Source organism: Cebus imitator, unplaced genomic scaffold (assembly GCF_001604975.1).
Source record: "Cebus imitator isolate Cc_AM_T3 unplaced genomic scaffold, Cebus_imitator-1.0 Scaffold25, whole genome shotgun sequence".
Lineage (NCBI taxonomy): Eukaryota > Metazoa > Chordata > Mammalia > Primates > Cebidae > Cebus > Cebus imitator.
Genome location: NW_016107340.1, coordinates 2,586,506 through 2,605,319, shown reverse-complemented (window position 1 = coordinate 2,605,319; position 18,814 = coordinate 2,586,506). Strand labels below are relative to the sequence as shown.

Below are 18,814 nucleotides of genomic sequence, written 5' to 3'. Positions count from 1 at the left end.
GTCTTCCACCAACCCTTTGTTTTGAGTCTTTGCATGTCGTTGTTTATAAGATGGATCTGGCTGGATACAGCCAACTGATGGGTTTTGACTTTCTATTCAATTTGCCTGTCTGTGTCTTTGATTGGGGCATTTAATCCATTTAGATTTAGGATTAATATTGATATTTGTGAGTTTAATATTGTCGTTTAATGCTAGCTGGCTATTTTGCCCATTAGTTGATATAGATTCTTCATTATGGAGATACTCTTTAACTTTTGGTAAGTTTTTGGGATGACTGATACTGGTTGTTCCTTTCTGTGTATAGTGCTTCTTTCAGAAGCTCTTGTAAAGCAGACCTGGTGGTGATGAAATCTCTGAGTGCTTGCTTGTTCGTGAAAAATTTTATTTTTCCTTCTTTTATGAAGCTTAATTTGGCTGGATATGAGATTCTGGGTTGAAAATTCTTTTCTTTGAGGATATTGAATATTGACCCCCACTCTCTTCTAGTTTGTAGGGTTTCAGCTGAGAGGTCTGCTGTGAGTCTGATAGGCTTCCCTTTATGGGTAACCTGACCCTTCTCTCTAGCTGCCCTTAGAATTTTCTCCTTTATTTCAACCCTGGTGAATCTAACGATTATGTGTCTTGGGGTTGCTCTACTTGAATATCTTTGTGGTGTTCTCTGTATTACCTGAAGTTGAGTATTTTCCTGCCTTACTAGGTTAGGAAAGTTTTCCTGAATAATATCCTGAAGAATATTTTCCAGGTTGGATTCATTCTCTTCATGACATTCAGGTACACCTATCAAACGTAAATTAGGTCTTTTCATATAGTCCCGTATTTCTTGGAGACTTTGCTCATTCCTTTTTACTCTTTCTAATCTTGTCTTCTCGTTTCATTGCATTAAGTTGGTTTTCGACCTCTGATATCCTTTCTTCTGTTAAAACCTGTGCATACTTTGCGGAGTTCTCATATTGTATTCTTCAGTTCCACTAATTCACTTATATTTCTCTCTAGATTGTCTGTTCTCGTTAGGATTTTTCGTCAAACCTTTTTTCAAGGTTCTCAGTTTCTTTACATTGGGCTAGAACATGTTCTTTTAACTCACAGAAGTTTTTTATTATCCACCTTCTGAAGCCTAAATCTGTTAATGGAACGCATTCATTCTCCATCAGGCCTTGTTCCCTTGTTGATGAGGAACTGTGATCCCCTGTAGAGGGAGAGGCATTCTGATTTTGGGTATTCTCAGCCTTTTTACATTGGTTTCTTCCCATCATTGTAAATTTATCCACCTGTCGTCTTTGTAATTACTGACTTTCAAATTAGGTCTCTGAGTGGACGCCCAACTTGTTGATTCCCAGCACCGGAATCTGAGCAACCCATTGCACCAGCCAAAACAGCGGCCTTAAGATTCTTGGTGCTTTTCTGCCAGGGAATCTCCGGTCTGGCTTCCTTCTTGAGTCCATAATAGACGACTCTGCCTTCCGGGAGTTCCAAACGTGGGCCAAAAGGGGACCCAGACCTGTTTACTCTGCACCAAGAACTGCCACGCCGAGGAGCCGGCAAAACCGCTGTGCCGGCTACAAGAGTCGCGCTGGCGACCCATGGAGCTCCTCCCCTGGGAATCTCCTGGTCCGTGGGCAACAAAAATTCGTCTGAAAGTGTGGCGTCCTCTCGTTCTCTGCGCTTTCACTGGGAGCTACAATCCTGAGCTGCTAGTAATCAGCCATCTTGGATCTTTCTCCTCGTACCCACTTTTATGGTCACAAAAGGTAAGAACATTTAATATAACAATAGTCACAATGCAAAATGTATTTTCTACCACCTGGTCAACAACATGCAAATGAAGATATCATCAAGCTAATTGTTCTGGGAGAAACTGAATGTTTTCTGCAATTGTGGAAGCAAATGGGAGGTCAAAGATTTTCTGTCATAGGGTGAGGTGAGGTGAAGTAGAGAGATTTCCCCAAAAGAAATGGGGCAAGGGGCAGCAGTGGTTGCATCAAATGCCAGGCACTCCAAACCAAAAAGAATGACTCGAGAGGCTGGTTTTTTTTGCCAGGCTTTCTGGGAATTCTTGTTCCTGCCTGAGAACCTCTCATTTGAGGTTCTTTTGACTCAGCCCACAAATGCTTTCTCATTTTCTTTTTATCTCCTTTGTATTCTATTCAGTTAATTGTAAAATTCCTCAGGAAAGGCATTCTTTCCTTAGATATTCCACTTTTTTTTTTGCTATTCATCCCCCCAAAAGAACAACGTCAAACAAGATTTCACCATTTTTAGACCTCGTTTCAATTCAATATCCTTGCAGTATAAACTCTAGTTACGTGGGCATCTTGGGTGTGCTACAGGTCATGAATGATGTCTGTAAATAGAACAGAGTTCCTGTCCTCTAGAAGCTTATAAACTATTCACACCATGTTGGAAATGTCTGTCACCTTGTCTATTACCTCCAGGTTGTGAGCCAATGTGAGGGCAGAAACAGGACTTCCCCAGTCCTCAGTAACTTCTAGGTGGTGATGCTAAGTATGCACATAATATTTATTGTTTGGATGAGTTAGTTAATTAAAGGGAATCAAGGTGGTAACTTGGTTGGGCTAGAAAATACTTTAAGTGGAAAAGAAAGGCAGAAGTAAAGCACAGACATGAAACAAGGCGCCAGTGGAAATGTATGGGCTCTCAGGCAGCTGGGTCCAGGGACTATGCTGAAAAGCAGTCAGGCAGGTAACCTAATGTCCAAGACAGATTCCAGTCTTTGAAAGACGACAAAGAAGTTGAGACTAAATTTCATCTGCAAGAGATTAAAGATTTTATATTCCAAAGCAGGCGACTTCAATAGATTAACCATCTGGTGTTGTGCAGAACAGAGAGGGATGAACCTCTTCCATTGACTTGTGGTGTGTGCACATGTGCACAGATAGCAGAATGTGAGGAAGGAGTTTGAAAATAAATATGACAAATGTCGCTGACTGTCAAGTAAAGAGATTGATCTCTCCTCCAGTGGATACAATTTGGGTGCAGGTATGGCCTCCTTTGAGAATTTTTCTTCAGATGCTAAATCTCTGCTGACCATTGTAGTTGCTACACTTTTGGCTAAGAGTCAAGGGCTACATTAGGCCAAAGCATGGTGTTTCTGCTTCTGCTACTGAACTGAGAAACTCAAAGTAACTTTCTAAGAATAATTCATTGAAATGATGATCATAAGAATTAGAAAGGAATTACTATGGGTTATATTTGCTAAGTCATAAAAGCCTATTAGTGTCAACCTTCAGTCTAAGAGGATCTATGATTTACCCAAAAATAGGTGTTTTGTGTGGAAATTGTTTATGGTATGTTAGAATTTAATAGAATTAATAGACTTAAGGTGAATTGGAATAATGCAGTTTCTGGGCTCACAGCCCATAAAATCTCCTTCTCCACTTATCTAAATGGAACTTTCCATTCTATCTTGAGGTGCATTAGAGATGGAATGTCTCCTGACTTGGAGCACTTCGCCCTGTCTTGTCCCCACACCCATCCCACCCCTACCCCTTGTGACTGACGTTTTGCCTCACAGCTGTTTTTCTAATGCATGTCCAGTCTTCTTGTATTGGAAGATGCTTTCAAGTTGAGTCCTCTGACCCAGTCACACTACCTTTTGCCAATTTCCATCTCTACTTCATCTGAATCCAGTAAACTAATGGCTCTCAAATATTAGCATATATCAGAATTCCTTGGAGGATTTTATAAAACACAGATTTCTGGTCTTCATCCTTAGCATGTCTGAGTCAGGAGGTTTGGGATGGAGCCTGATAATTTTCATTTCTAACAGGCTCCCAGGTGATGATGCCAGTGCTCTTTGAGGGCCACTGTCTGACAATCATTGCAGCACGCAATTGAGTGCTACCTGTGTCCAAAGCCTGGACTTCAAAATAGGGACAGAAATTCAGTTTTGGCGTTACATTTATAGGGAGTTCAGACATAAGAGACAGAATAAAATCACATTTCAATAACAACTAACATTTTAGTAGGTACTTATTAAATCATTACACTAACTCTGTGGGTTAGGCGTAATTCATGCGATATTTATATGCCAAGATAAGAAAATGAAAGTTTAAATAAATCATCAAAATTGCCAGATACCACAAAGCTGAGTTTAGATTCAGATTTCTCTGCCCCCAGTAGGAAATTTTGGTCCCTCAAATTGTGCCCCTTTGATGGTATTCTGCTGGAGGAGAAAGTCTCAGATTTGCATGCTCAGAAATGGCAGTTTTCCCCAGTGTAACTAGAATAATCAAATATAGGAGGACTGTTAATTATTCCCATTTACTCTGGAGTAACCTACTTGGGAGACATTTCAACCTGGATAAACTTGTGAAAGAAAGAGGTTGAAATGCTCTTAAAGTTTTTTTACCTACTTTAAACATCTGTGGTCTTCACTTTATTAGCCAAGATTCAATTGCATTAATTTATATTGATAGAGAACTGCCAAGGAGTTAGAATCCTCTTTCCACAAGGAACACGTGCATTAGAAACCTTCTACACTGAGAACTGTTCTATCAGAAGGCTGCATCCAGAACAAAGGGAGTTAGGCTCTTACAATGGAGAATATCATCAGACAAAGGTAAAGGCGGCTTTTCACATTTTCCCTGAAATAATAGAGCTGAAAAGGCATCGTGCTACTTATATAGAGTCTAGAGTCCTGTTTAAGAAATGAATCCTTTTCACTCATTATCTTCCTCCAGTACCTTTGCTGATACTATCTAATTAAATGCTTCTAGTCTTTTCTTGAATTAAAATCACATTTGCTCCATTGAAGTTGGGCAGATACTGTTGTTTCATCTTTAGTGAGCCCACATAAGAACCCAGTTAGGGGCTGGACTATTTCTCCAAGTGGTGAACTTCATTTAACTTCAAGCAAAAGCTGACATCTTCTTGTACCTCATTGCCAGCTTCTAGGGTGACACTCTGTCTGGAAACTACAGACCATATGTACAGACAACAAGGAGACTTTGTATAAAGGATTTGACTTTTCCTCTCCAGCTGTCTGGAGAACAGCACAGGAAGTGTATCTTTCATGCATCATGTTTATGAAGTGACTGTTCATTGTAAAAACAAATTTATAACTGGTGTAATGTGTGTGGGAGATGTCTGGTGGCCATCGTGATACTAATCATAGATAAAATTAGAAGCTAGCATCATGAATTTGGAAAACTATGACCTCGATGCATAGCGTTTCTCATTTAAAGAAACAGCTTCTTAGATACCTTTTATTTATGCAATCTAATTTTTTTTCAACATTACAACATTCAAGAATTTTGCTAGGAAAACTAATATCAAAGTAGAACACTTGTGAAATATTTTATACAACAAAGGTCTGCAAAATTCGTGGGAGAGTTATATGATGTTTCATGTGCTATTAAACATTCCCTAATTTTCTGGGAATATGCTAAATTAATTTAGTATGACATAACCAGCATCAAAAAAAAAAAATGGAAAAAAATAGAACAGAACTAGAGTAGAAGAAGTTCCTCACTCATCTTAAAGGAAAGTATTACATTGTGAAAATTTTGTTTTAGTTATGTGTGTGTACATGTCTGTGTGTGTCTGTGTGTGTGTGTGTGTGTGTGTGCGTGTGTGTGAGAGAGAGAGAGAGAGAGAGAGAGAGAAAGAGGAGAAGAGAAAGGGGAGGAGTCTGAAATGTTAAATGCATTTTTTTTACCATAGGTAGTGGTTGTTTTTATTTTCCTTTATTCTTTTTTTTTCTTTTTTAGAGATGGGGTCTTGCCATATTGCCCAGGCTGGTCTCAAATTCCTGGTCTCAAGGAATCCTCCCACCTCAGATTCCCAAAGTTCTGGGATTGTAGTTGTGGGCCACTATACCCAACCATGGTTATTTTTTATTTTTATTTTCCTGAGATGGAGTCTCATTCTGTCACCAGGCTGGAGTGCAGTGGCACGATCTCAGCTCACTGCAACCTCTGCCTCCTGGGATCAAGTGATTCTCCTGCCTCAGCCTCTCTAGAACTGGAACTATAGGTATGCACCACCACAGCCAGCTAATTTTTTTTTTTTTTCATTTTTAGTAGAGACGGGGTTTCACCATGTTGGCCAGGATGGTCTTGATCTCCTGACCTCGTGACCCACCTGCCTCGGCCTCCTAAAGTGCTGGGATTACAGGCTTGAGCCACCACGCCAGGCCTAGTTATTTTAATGTTACTGCATTGCTAGACAGCCTATCACTTTTTGCCCAATGGTATAGAAATAGGTTGTAGCCTGCTTTTATTGTATCACTCTCCTCTAAGAGTCTATAAATCAGACTAAGCAGATGTTCAGAAAAACCATGCAGTAATCCAAGATTACATAGAGAACATTTTTGATATTTAGTATAACAAGTTGTGTGAAATTTGTGCCCTGGCTTCCAGAATGAGAAACTGCACGTAATACAGTTTCAGTGGCCATTTGAGTTCTGAGGTATGGCAATGAGCTGAGAAAGGATCCTTGTAAACACCTTCTGTTGCCAGCTAGGACTACATGGATATTAAAAGATTGATGACAGGACAAGTAAAGGCTAAATCGAATAATCAGTCCAAATAAGTCCCACACAGATCCAGAGGATAACATAATGAACTCGACCAGAGCTAGGAGTAGAGAAAAACTTCCAAAGGAAGGAGTATTGGAGCTAGCCAAGCAGAATTAGGTGGGTGGGGGGTTACTTATTTGGGGAATGGCAAGCAAAGACATTTGGGGAATGGGGATTTTCTTTTCCCATCTTATTTATGCGATGACAAGGAATAAATAAAATGTCATGAAATGATTTTTAAAGAATTTGTTTTGTAATATGCTTTAACTTACAAATATTTAATTTTTTATTGCTAGCTTATACATAGAGATGTAATAATCATCTTTTGGTACTTAAATCTTACTAGGCCCTCTTCTAGATGCTTTCCATGTGTGATCTCATTTATTTCTTACCTCTGCAGCCTCATATAACAGGTGGCATAATTTCTCTCTTATAAGTAAAACAAGTCACAGAATGGGAAACTATCTTGCTCAAATCTGCAGAATTTGAAAGTCAGGGAGCTTAGCTCAAATTTAGATTTGTCTGGCTCTTCCAAGAGCAAACTAATTTTGCTCTATAAGAGACAACTCTTCTAAGAACAAACTAATTCTTAGAAAGTCCAATTCAAAAATTTTCTGGCAAATAACACTCAAGCTGCTCATGTTTGAGTGATATTCTATAGACGAAGATGCAACAAACTTCTCTGAAAATTTTGATTTTGTTCTTAAAAGAATAACGTCCTGAAATTTCCTTGAATGTGAATTGCTGCCATATATCAAGTTGAGACCTCAAATATTCAAGTCACTAGTTTTTGGGGTGATAATTACCAACGTCAACTAAAGTCAAAAGAGATCAGTGAAAAGCATTGCCAACCATTAGATCCACTCTACTTTTTAGTGTAAAAATAATTTTTGGAGAAACTTAAAGTAGGGTTTTAAATTTTAAAAACATCTAAATTTAAATAAAACAGACATTGCAAACTATCCTATTTGGTTACTGCTTTGGGATCAGTTATTATTTCCATTTAAAATGATAGCTTTTTCTGGCTTCATTTAATAGAGAAATCTCTATTTGCCTAAAAAGGCTAATAATGATCCTCCTGAAACTGGGAGAGGCACTATATTGAGATATTTTGTGCTCCTACTTTGGGTGTAAAGGGTGTCAATTGAATGAAAATATCTCATGTACCTTTTTTTTTTGTTTTTTTTTTTTTTGAGATGGAATGTTGCTCTGTCTCCCAGGCTGGAGTGCAATCGCACGATCTCGGCTCACTGCAACCTCCGCCTCCCAGGTTCAAGCGATTCTCTTGCCTTAGCCTTCTGAGTAGCTGGGATTATGGTTGCATGCCACCCTGCCTGGCTAATGTTTGTATTTTTAGTAAAGACAGGGTTTTACCATATTGACCGTGCTGGTCTCAAACTCCTGACCTCAGGTGGTTCAGCCACCTCGGCCTCCCAAAGTGCTGGGATTATAGGCGAGAGCCACTGTGCCTGGCCCATATATCTTCTTTTGAATGTTGAACATCATATTCCCTTTCACTCTGGGTTTTCTCAAAGCTGTCTTGCAGTAACAACCCACTATTTTTAATGAAGATAGCTTTTCTCCATAATTTCATCTATTTAATCAAATTATAACCAATATAACTAATATTTATTGAAAATTTACTCTGTACCAGATAGTGTTTCAAACAAGGTTTGCAATTTAAAATCTGACACAAATATTTGAGATAGATATCATTATTCTATTTTTTTGTATAAGGAAACTGAATCTCAACAAGAGCAAATAATAAGCTATGAGCTTGTGTTTACGTTCAAGAAGTCTTATTTCAGCACCAAAGCTTTGAAGCAAGCATTTTTAACATTGTTTCCCAGACTGGATTTCAAGAGAATAATAGCTCTACAAGATATTAACAGTTATTTTTCAAAACAAGATTCCAGTCTCTGAGTAGTTTGCCAATGCATGAAATGTTATTGCACAATTTTGCAAAACCTTTAATATGTTAATAGGCATTGTGAATCTTTAAGAAGGAATATTGTGTTTCTATGCAGTGTTTCTCAAACATATTATATGTGTGTGTACGTGCACACATACACGATTGCATGTATATATATGCATATCTGTAATTGTATTTGTATACATTTAAAAACGATTATACATATTATAAGTAATTACATACATATGTCTTTACAGTACACTCATAAGGAAGCACAGGTTTGTATTCATCCAAGTGTTCACATTAGTGAGGTCTTGTATTGACTTTGGCATATCCCTGGCCATTCTGATTCATGTGCTCTAACTGTAACATAACTCAAAAACAATAGTAAGCTCCTAAATTTTTCAGGGTACAGCACAAAAAGAGAATATTTTAACACTCTGAAATTTATATCCCTTCCAGAGGATATAACACTCAAATGCATTCACAGTGACTAAGGAAAGTTATCTAATCTGGAACATTAGAATTAAAGAGTCCATCACACATCTTCTAGTCAGCCTTCTTCCTCTGAGAAAAGTTCTACAGAAGTTTTCAAGACAAATTGTTGTTTCTTAGAAATTTCCAGTAACAAAAGTTATGTAAGTTCAGTTTTTAAGCTCTTTCCTGAGTTATATTGACCTTACCACATAAAAGTGGCTTTTAGTTGTAAAACTAATTTCTTCCTTTTTTCTCCAGTTATGTCCTTAAGGCAATGTTTTGGAGCTCTGCTTTTAGAATTGGGGAAGAGTTAGTCCTCGTTTCATCAGAAAGGTCATTTTTATAATGGTAACTATATTAAGATCTGAGCACTGTAAAATCAACTTTATGATAGTAAGAGTAATTATTGTGTGGAATTATATAATCTGTACAGCATAGCCTTTATGCATGTACACACAGGTATACCACACACATGTATACACACAGGCATACACTTACACATGCACAGCTTTTCTTGCTAATTTTGCCTTATGATAATCTAAGAAAATTTGCCGTAGTCCACTACTATCCACAGTAACCTCCTTTAACTATGATTCATACTACCATCTACTGAAGAACATTAATAATTCAAGAGACTTGGGTTCTAGTTTGACTCTGAAAACTGTGGGGCTTATCTCTTTTTGGCAGTTTACTTACAATACTCATGATTTGGTTTTCTCATCTGTAACACAGGGTTAAATAATATTGTGTCATGCCTTAATTAATTGGTATAAAAATGAAAGTGATATATGTGTGTGAGGGTACTCGAGTTCCTTTTATTTTTTCACTTCTCTACTCGTTATGTTTATATTTTAAAAATACTTTTCTTCCTTGTTAAGGGTCCCATTTTACTGCTTCTTGTCATGCCCAGTGATTTGCTATTGAATGTTGGACATTGTGATTGTTATATTGTTAAGTGTCTGGATTTTCTTGTCTTTAATGAGCGTTTTGACAGTTAAGTTGCAGATCAGTTTGATTGCTTTGAGTCTTGTTTTGAAGCTGTCTTAAGGCTGAGTTTGTTGCTGTTGTTGTTGTTGTTATTTTGTTTTGTTTTTGAAATAGGGTCTTGCTCTGTCACCCTGGCTGGAGTGCAGTGGCACAATCACAGCTCACTACAGCTTGGACCTCCTGGGCTCAAGTGATTTTCCCACCTCAGCCTCCCCAGTAGCTGGGATTACAGTTTTGTGCCATCATGCCCCATGTACGTTTTTGTAGAGATGGCATTTCTTGCCCAGGTTGGTTTGAACTCCTGGGCTCAAGCAATCCACCTTCAGCCTCCCAAAGTGCTGAGATTACAGGTATGAGCCACTGTACCTGGCCAGGGATGGTTTTAAGTAGCCTTAACTTCTGGGATAATTTCACCAAGATATGATCATTTTGAGCCTGCACTGAATGTCCTCAAGTGATTACTGAGGACTCTTCATGCTGATTGATTGGTGTTCAAATGACACCCTGACTTTTGTGAGCTCTAGAAATCATTCTGTTTACAAATCCTAGGTTTCTCTTTGAGTTCATGGAGTTTTACTCCTACATGCACTGTCTAGCACTCAACAAAGACTCAAGGTGATTCCAGTAACAAATCTGCAGCTAGGTTTTTGTTTTGTTTTGTTTTATAGTTCTCTCTTTTCTGTAGCTTTGTCCTACAGCTTCAAAGGAACTCAGCCTCTCTGAACTTCAATTTCTTTCCTCAACTCCCTAGGACTGCTAGATTCTGTTTGGTTTCCCCTTCCATGTGAATTTGGTACAGAAATTGCCTCTAGGCAGGAAGCTAGGGAGGTTGTAGGGCTCACACCATTGTTTCCCTTTCCTCAGGGATAATAATCCTGGGCTTCCTATTGCCTAAAGCCTAAAAATACTTTATTTTAGATATATCATCCAGTTTTCTGTGTTTATAGCAGGAGGTTAAGGCTCGTCCTTGTTATTCCATTGTACAAATTTCATATAAAGTTTCTTTCAATTCTTTAAATGATTATACTTTTTACATCTCTCAATATCTGTTTCTTAAACATTTAGATCAATATACTCTCAAATGTCAGTTGCCATTATGTGTTTGAGTGGGTATGTGAGAGGGAGAGGAGAAAGATATACCAAGCATGTTATAGAAAGATACCACTTTTTATTTTCTGCTTTTCAACTTTCAGGTTTTGGCTTTTGAGTAGTAGACCTTTTTTTTTTTTTTTTTTTAAAAAAAAAAACTTTAATAGTTATATTTTTTAAAGCAGGAACTATTTAAAAAAGCATCAAAATTGTCATTTCTGCTGTATTATTACCTAGAATGAAGCTAAGTAAAAGTGAATTTAAAGAAAAAGGATTTTAAAAAATCACAATAAACATAAAAAACAAATAAGGCAAGCTCTGTGAAGGCGGCAAGCTGGTGTATGGCTGACGGGTTTGGGGCACCCTTTCCACAGTAGAAGGACTAGATAAAGTGAGAGAACAGAGGAGTAAAGCGCTTGGACATTCTGCATCTGATCTAACACTTTACTTTTATTCCCGTTGAAAATTCTGTCTTCCAAAGATATATTCATACTAATGTTCTTCTGGGGGGATCCTTCTGCATTTGAATTGGCTAATAGAAGACACTTGCAGCGTCTGGAGGTCAGCAATATGACGTTACTAGCAACATCCACTTTAATCAGGAATAATCTAAGGACCACATAGTCCTGAATATCGCTTCTTCATCCATACTTTCCTTTCCCCTGATAACTAAACACTTTTTCCATTTATTCAGAGAGAGAAAGAAGACTAGGTGAAAAACTTAAAATAGCACTATTAAGATATAAGAACACAGAGTAAAATGAACGGGGACTTTTCTGACAGAAGGAAGCAGAGGGTTCAATTTAAAACCTGTATCTATTTTATAGTTGCCTATGCTGTGGTTGTGTTGGACTGCCAGAGTTCAGAAAGCAGACACTGTCATTATGGATTAACTGGATGAATGACTTACCAGGGAGGAAAAGAACTGAATGTGTTCAGAGTCGGTGACTACCTTATTCTAAGCCTAGGTCTGTGCCTCTGCCTCCCAGTGCCATATGGCAGAAGCATAGGAGGGTTATTTGAAGTTTATTTAGTTCCAAACTTTTCCACGAAATGTGGTGATTTTATTCATTAACGCTGAGAAGGCAGATATTCTGCAATATGATTAACAATAGTGAAAAGAAACTATAGAGATAGCTTATTATAAATATAATCAATAGCTCTATAGATCTGTGGTTTTATTGAATTCCAAGGCTTTGAGACTAAAGCAGCAAAGATCTAAGTTGCAAGATGCTCTGTTTTACTGTTTTTCTCTACATCTTCTTTACATCCCTCCTGATGCTACAATTTCTTCAGAGCTTGGGACTGTATGTAGAGTTATTTGGCTGACCCTTTTAGCACACAGTAGTTGTGAGAAAACATGTCAAATCATGCTGTGAGGGGAAAAAAGTTAAATTCTGCCAGTTGGTTGTCGAATATCTTGTAAGAAAAATTGAGTGCTTAGTCTTCTACATAGGACTGCCATTTAAATATTTACCTTAAAAAAAATTAAGGATGAGCCAATCCTTCTAAATGGAAAAATACAATGATGTGTCACTAAACTACAATCCCAATGAAGTAATTTTCTATTCTTTTCCATAAGAGATAAGCACCTACTGAGATAAGTACAAGATCCTACAAGTAGAATAGACTTGGAAAACAACACAAACTAGAGGTTATTGGAGAAGCAATGTCAGAGACTTTACTGTTTCTTCATATCTCCTTTTTAAAAAATATTGGAACTCACCCCTACAACAGGAACAGCTAGCATTAAAGTTGGTGTTGGCCACTAGGTGGCAGCGATGCCTCAGTAACATTACTTGAACAATGAGGACACAGTTTGCCAATCTTTCTCCATCTTAACCTCCAGATTCCTAAGCACCATTTTCCATGCTTGAAACTATCACTAATGGAATCATAAATTCTATCCATAGCTCCACTCATTTTCATGTTTTATTCTCAAGAGGAAAACATAACTTCTCTTAAGCTCTTTATGCTGTCTATAATTTCTAGGACTTTTATTCAGACTTTGCTTTGCTGGAATTTTTTTTTTTTTCTGCTTTTCACCTCATTTTCAGTTTTTTTTCTCTCCTCTTGTGTCCTCTTTTGTATATACAAATATGCCCAGGAATAGTCTTAAAATTCTGCACAGCTAGGCATTAAGATCTATCACGCACGTTTATCTTGGCTTTTCCTCCTCAGCTGATCCTTCCTCTGTAGCATAAGAAGACTTTCTCTGAGAGGAGAAAGATGAACTATTTACTTTTAGTTCCCAGTTCCTAGATCTGCTAACTCACTTCTTCGGCCCCACAGAAGCAGAAAAAGAAAAAATCTGTTGAGCATAAATCTCATGATTTTGTCTTCTCTGAACAGACATTTCTGCCAATTTGCCTTTAGGGATGTTGAGCTTTGAGAATTCTTCTACCCGCTCTTTCATTTTGTTTCTTCAGCTGGGGTTAAATTAAGTCAGTATACAAGAGGACCTCTTTAGTGAGATGTTATTGCCAACATCCACTTCAAATATCAACTTAATTAAAACAACTGTGCTTCTATGGAGAATCAGCATACAATCACAGAAGTAAAGCTGAAAGTTAACTTGGAAATAATGTTGCTCAAGTATCTGAAACCTTCATAGAGGAAAGATTTATGTATGTATTCTCCAGAGCCTACAGGTCAAAAGGGAGGGCCTTGTAGGGCTTTACTGAAATCAGAGTCTGATATTCAGGCAAGGGAAAAGCCATAACCATCAGTTATATTTTCCTCCCAGGAGGGAGTCTGCACAAGACATCGATGCTGGATCGTGGTGGAGTGTTATGTGCAATGGCAGTACCTGCTGGTGAATCTCTCAGATAAGATATTTTAAGCTTTGTAGGTGGAGTATATCATTGCTTAGAGAGTCACTAGCCAGATGATCATTCTTGGGAGGCTTACATATGTTTCTTAAAATTTTATGTCTAGTTCTGAGAGAACTCAGATTTCTGGAACAAAGATTACCCATCTACACAATAGAATTATTGAATATTTATTATTTATATTGCTGTGGTAAGTAATAAATAACATATGCAATTCACCCTGCATAGCATGTGATAGGAATTAAGGAATCAATATATGTAATTTCCCTTCTCTAAGTAATAAACAACAAATGGTTATAAGCATGGGCTTAGAGCAAGACAGATTTGCATTAAAATTCTGCTTACCCACTTACTGGCTTTATGTTTTTGACTTTTTAAGTTTGGTTTTTTTCTCTGTAAAATGGAAATATAATAGCATTTAACTTATAGGCAAGGTGCTTTTTCAGGATTTATTGGCCATGTGTGCTCTACAATAAATATGCAAAGAATTGAATAATACATTAATAGTTCTAATAGTATTACTATTAGAAAATATTTTGCAGCCAAATTGATGAAACACATCAAAACAACTGGAAAGGCCAAATTAAGGCTGGGCGTTAGAACTGATTACTAAGCTGGGCAAATGATGAACTATTTATTAAATGCTTTAGGACACAATTATATTATCTATATACTGTTTTCTTCTACAGTAGAAGTGCATTTCTAGAAAAAAATTGAGAATGAAATCATTTTCTCTTGTTTTGGCAAGAGGAAAGTTATTTAAAAGGGTTGGATGATAAAGGTAGCTAGATTTCACAGAATCATGGAATGCTCATTCTATCAATCCTTTTCATTCTATTACTATTTCAAACACACTTAATTTCTGCCAATAATTTGATTATTTTTAAAAAATTATAATAACACTTATAACTACAGACATATATTTTTCCTTAATTAAAAAAAATAGAAGTCAGAAGCTAAGTTTAATTTCTATGCTTTAGGACTTAATAAATATATATTACAAGGATACAAAACCCCCAAGATTTGCAATAATAAGGAAAATATTCAGTTAACGCAGCAGTACCTGAGTAGGATCACTGAATATCCAGTCGGTGTTCAGGTTGTAACTTAAATACTTTGGTTGTAAAGGTAATTTCCTTACAGTAGTGACAAATTAAGCAATAAAAAATGATTTGGTGACAGAAGAAGTGGCCAGGGCATTACCAACACACCCAATCTTCAACAATTCAAAGAATGTAATTTTCTTATGTAGAAAGAAAATATCAAAATGGCACTGAACTCTAAGCATAATGCATTTAGGCACATCTGAAAACTAAATTTGCCTTTCTTCATGTTTCGTGGAACTCAGTTATAATTCACTTTATTAACATCTTCTCTAGAGAAATCGGAAATAAAATTCTGCCCTTACCTGCCCTCCCTGTGGTCACTGCATGAATTCAATTATAATACCTTGAAATACACTCTTGTGAATCAAATTGAGGAGGTTATATCAAACAAATATATGTAGTTTAAATTATAGAAATTAATAGATATGTCTGTGACAATAGCTTAACTCTAGTGGAAAAATAATGCAAATTATCATTTATTTGCTAAGCTCCTGGCAACCTTACCTAGATATTTTGATAATGTATCACATGATAAAGAACAAGGGACATACATGAACATGAAATATATGTTATATTTTATGAGAAAATGAATTAATTTTTTATGTATAAGTACATCGGCCTTTAAAAATAAAACCTCTAAAGTCATGTGTTTGCTCTAGCATTGCAAGACTTTGTTTCTATAAAGGAAGATTGGAAAAAACCCTAGGTTCAGCACAATGAAAATAAAACAGCAAGTCAGAACATAGCTATCTTATTCATAAAAATATCCTTGATCAGGATAAGAAGTTGCTTATATTTGCAGGCATATTTTTGGCCTCATACATGCACAAAATAAAGGGAGTACAATTTTCAGAGATATTTAAGTGAACAATAGTATGCCATCACTACATTCTATCTTTCACATTGTTATACTCAGCTAACTCATCATTCCTTTTTTCCTGAACAAAAATGTATGAGAGTTATAAAGCCCCAAGTATCAGATCAGATTGTTCTAGCTTTATCTCATCAAACATTTTCTATATTGAAAAGTTATTAGAAAGCAGCACACACACACAAATAATCTTCTAAACAGGGTTTTCTAATATTAATCAGAGCATATTAGTATTGCTTCTGTTTCCTTTTATGGAGGAGATGGTATGAGTTTAACTTGAAGTTTATAAAGCTTAAAACTTTTCAGAAGAGGAAACAGGAGACCAATAGAAGTAAAATGACACATATTGGGTGACATTAAAAACGGATGCAGTGATCATAACATGATTCTGGAGTTCATTCTCTTCTTGGGATAACCCAAATCATGGGTTTCATTTTAAGACTTAGCCAAGTCCCTTTCTAAAATTCTCTTCTACATTTTCTATTCACTGACCTCTCTGTCATTCACCTACATTTTCTGGTCATTAAAGCAATTAAGCCATTCTGTTGATCACTTTTGATGTTTTAAGTCAAAAAGAAAATAAGTCTATTGATTTCATTTAACAATTTATTTAACCAGTCTTTTCTGAGATTCTGCTATGTGCCAGGGATATAGTTCTAGGGAAATCAGTAATAAGACTATTTTATTCACTCTTCCTGGAGTTTTTAGTTCTGGTAGTGGCAAAGAGACAATAAACAATACATCATGTGCAAAGTAGTGATTAAAGGGTATAAAAAATAACACAAGGGATCTCAACAAAATAATGGGAGGAGAGAAGTTCTTAATTTCATATCTTTGAGAAAGACCTCTTTAATAAGGTGACATGTCAATAGAGAACTGAGGGAACTTAAGGAGTAGACTGAGTGGCCATGGCTGAAGAAAAGAATTCCCGGCACAGAATGTAGAAATTGCACAGTCACTGAGACAGGAGTATACCTTGGGTGTTTGTGAGTGGTGTGAACTAGTAAGAAGTGGAAAGGGAGTAGGAGATGAGATCTGAGATGTAGCTAGGGGCAAAGTCATGGGGGATTTGGGTTTGAATTCTGATAAGATGAGTTTTGTTATCTGACTTACATTTTGAACGGGGGTCTGGATGCTGAGTGCCATGGTCTGTGCCTATAGTCTCCGTTACTTAGAAAGCTGAGGTGGGAGGATCCTTTTGAGACCTCTTGGTCTCATGGATACCTGCCAGGGCAACGTAGAAAGACCCTGTCTCTAAAAAATAAGACTGGGTTGAAGTGATTAGACACAATTACAACTTCTGTCCCTACAGGCTGCAGTCAGTGCTGCTGAAGATTCAGCTTTGTTTCAGGCTTTCACACCCTAGCTCTGAAGCGTTGTTTGGGCAGGTGTGGAGGGATGCTCCCTGGAGGCACTACACAGGCTGAGTCCTGTCCTTACCTGGCTGTAGAGAAGGCCTGCAACAGCATCTTTTTTGCTTTTAGACATATTTTGACATTTTTCAACAGTATTATGGCTGGTGTATTTCTTTGTATTCTAAGACCAAAATCCAACCAAATCTGACCATTCATTAATAGGGTTGAAAATTTTAAGTTGCAGATGCATTCTCATCAAAATAAACAGGATCATCTGCCCTCTTTTTGACTAGGTTTAGAGGAAGCAATCAACAATAAACATAAATGAAATATTTGTTGAGAAAAATGAACCAAAATATTATGACTAGTAATTTTTTGCTTTGTTGGTCAGTTTCTTGAAAGACTCTTTGTTCCATTGATAGCAAAAGCCAGGGAGACACTATTGAAATTATAGCACAATGACTTAGGGAAATGAGGAAAAAGTTTTAAAAATTGTAGGAGTCTCTAAAATTGTAGTAAAGAGAATTTTAAATCTAGTTCTTTCACTCAAAATGTCAGGTGAATATTTCTCCCAAAGTGGCAATCTATAAGATGTATTTTCATTGTACCTAAAAATATTTGTACATGTGTTAAATTGACTAATGAGGCAGGAGAAAAAATATTCATTGCTTCTGAACACAAAAACTTATGAATCTCACTTTTCTTCAACTTCTTCCAATGATGAGATTTTACCAAGGATGATTTTAGAACTAAAATGTAGCCATACTTACTATGCTTGGTTAACTTTTAGTGTAAATTCAGGGGCTCTAATTGTAAGCACTAGTTCTTAAGTTTAAATATAGGATGGCACAATGGAACTATAATGGATATTTGTTGCTGTCAAAGAGATATGAGAATGAAGCCTTCCTTTCCTGTTTAATAATTCTATAATCTTGAATAAATTTATGATCACATTCGAGCTTGCATATCTACATTTTAGTATCATTATGAGGATAGAGTTACATCCAATTACTAATTAATATAGGAAGTCAGTAAATATTTGTCCCTTCGTCTATTTTCTTTCCTTTTTTAAGACAGGGTCTTATTCTGTCACCCAGGCTGGAGTGCAGTGGCACTATTATGGCTCACTGCAGCCTTGATCTCCCAGGTTCAAATCATCCTCTCACGGCACCTCCTGAGTAGCTGAGACCACAGGCACGTGCCACAGATCCAGTTAATTTTTTTTTTTTTTTTTTTTTTTGCAATAGAGATGAACTCTCCTTATGTTGCCCAGGCTGGTCTCAAACTCCCAAGCTCAAAGGATCCTTTCACCTTGGCCTCCCAAAGTGATGGGATTACAAGTATGAGCCACTGGGCCCGGCCCTTTATCTATTTCTAAGAGTGGCTTTCAGGTACAGGTTAATATTTGTATATAAAATAGAGAAAAAAGTAGAAAACATACTCATATCCATACTAAAATAAGAAAATTACAGTTAAAATATGCATATTTTTCTATACTTAAATTTTCCTTTAATAAATTAATGAAATTTATTAACCTCAAAAAGAGAAGCAACTTCTAAATTTTTTAAAAATCAGATCTGTTGTGAAATAATACAGTAAATGATACAGGATAATTTTTGTGTCTTCATTTTTTCTATTTTAAACATTT

The 18,814-nt window shown here is 36.7% G+C and overlaps 1 long non-coding RNA gene across 1 annotated transcript; it reads left to right on the top strand.

The window, feature by feature from the left end:
- Nucleotides 1-1,372: 1,372 nt before the first annotated feature.
- LOC108300150 lies at nt 1,373-16,267 on the top strand. The gene is made up of 3 exons (XR_001823274.2): nt 1,373-1,612; nt 6,515-6,519; nt 16,258-16,267. It is a non-coding gene; the product is annotated as an uncharacterized LOC108300150 (long non-coding RNA).
- Nucleotides 16,268-18,814: the final 2,547 nt, after the last annotated feature.